Here is a 1,873-nt window from a genome sequence, read left to right on the forward strand (position 1 = left end):
AATTATAAATTGGCGTTTCCATAATTCTTTGCTATTGTAATTTTTATTCCGAATAAGTAAACAAATTTTATATGCGAAAATGTCTTAAATTTTCCTAGTAATATTCATAATTTATTCTTTAGCTTAGTTAATAACAAAGTCAACACCCCATGCTCATACTTTAAAATTATCCGTAACTTATTAATTACTAATAATTAATTGTGAGATTTAATTTGACGTTTTTTGCCATAAATCATTTTAAGCATTAGGCTTTATATATGTATAAATATATTACATTAAAGAAACCTTAATTAATATTATTAAAAAATTAAAAACACTTTTTTTTATTTATTAACTTAAATTTTACGTAGAGAAATTCTTGAAAATACTTTGATTTTAAAATCCAGATATTAACTAACGGGAAAAAGCGATAAAATTATGTAAAAATTCCCAAACCATTTAGAGTAAATCAAGTACTGCGTCGAATTCTTCATTTAAGATGGCGGAAATCGAAAACTCGATTTTTTTGCTCTTCAATAAGAGTATCGACACGAAAAACTTGACAAATGATATGCTAAACAACGTGATATGGTGGCAAGAAAACTATGCTGAAGACACCTTCGATCTTCAACAGAACTTTACAATCATCATAGCTATGACTGTAGTATACGCTGTTTTGTTAGTGACAGGTGTCGTTGGTAACATCTGCACGTGCATCGTAATTGCTCGTAACACTTATATGCATACCGCCACTAACTATTATCTCTTCAGCCTGGCTGTGAGTGACTTGTTATTGCTGATTATGGGGCTTCCTCAAGAAGTTTACCAGTTATGGGTACCACAGCCGTATTCCTTGGGGGAAGCAATGTGCATCATACGTGGATTAACTGCTGAGACGTCAACATACGCATCTATACTGACAATCACAGCTTTCACAGTTGAGAGATACGTGGCAATTTGCCATCCCCTCAAAGCCCATGCCATGTCCAGCTTGTCCAGAGCAGTCAAAACCACAGTGGTAGTTTGGGTACTGTCTGCAATCTGCGCAATGCCTGTTTCTCTTCAGTTTGGTGTCATATACAGGATGTCCATTACTGGTGAAATCATGTGGCACACAGCCGTATGCGCCCTCAAGAGACCCATGAACCATGCATTTCTTGTTTCGTCGCTGTTGTTTTTCTGGGTCCCACTGGTCATCATATTTTCACTTTACATCAAGATTGGGCTCCAACTGCGCTTGCCGTTAGCCATGGGGAAAACCTGCTTCGTAAATCAAAAGGTACTGTCAAAGGACTTTGACTCCAGTGCAAGAAATAACAAAAAAGAGAGCGCTAATCGTAACCGGAAAGGAATAATCAAAATGCTTGGTAAGAAACTTTTGTTATTAGTTAAACTCTGATATTAAAGATTAGTCTTCTAATGCGATATTATCAGTTTCATAAGCAAAATGAAAAAAAAAATAATTATATATTTATGAAATTCCATAATTTATTTCCATGTCCTTTCATATTGTTTTGTAGTAATCAATATGATAATCTTATTAATTATCCAGTTTATTAATTAATATTAATAACATAAATGATTGAATATTTTTGTAGTTCATTAAACATGCTCAAGTTTTTATGGGGATTTTGAGAAAGTTATATGTTATATGTGATGCTGATTTACGAAAAATTTTGGAGGAATAATTTTTTATTGATAATAAAATTTGATGAAAACAAAAATGAACTAGACGATTCACAAAAGATTGAGAAACGAACAGAATTTCTGAAATTTTATTAAAAACGTTTTTTTTTTGTGGGAGGGGGAGAGAAGTAATTTCAACGTATTTTTTATACATTTGTACGTATAGTAAATTTGCTTTGCAGTTAAATTATTTTTGCGTATAGTAAAT

General features: G+C 32.2%; 1 pseudogene; it reads left to right on the forward strand.

Annotated features, from left to right (window-relative positions):
- Positions 1-414: 414 nt before the first annotated feature.
- Positions 415-1,378, forward strand: LOC118191123 (pyrokinin-1 receptor pseudogene; annotated as a pseudogene).
- Positions 1,379-1,873: the final 495 nt, after the last annotated feature.

This window comes from Stegodyphus dumicola, chromosome 7 (assembly GCF_044657685.1).
Source record: "Stegodyphus dumicola isolate Sdum_Otavi_A_Nest chromosome 7, ASM4465768v1".
Classification (NCBI taxonomy): Eukaryota; Metazoa; Arthropoda; class Arachnida; order Araneae; family Eresidae; genus Stegodyphus; species Stegodyphus dumicola.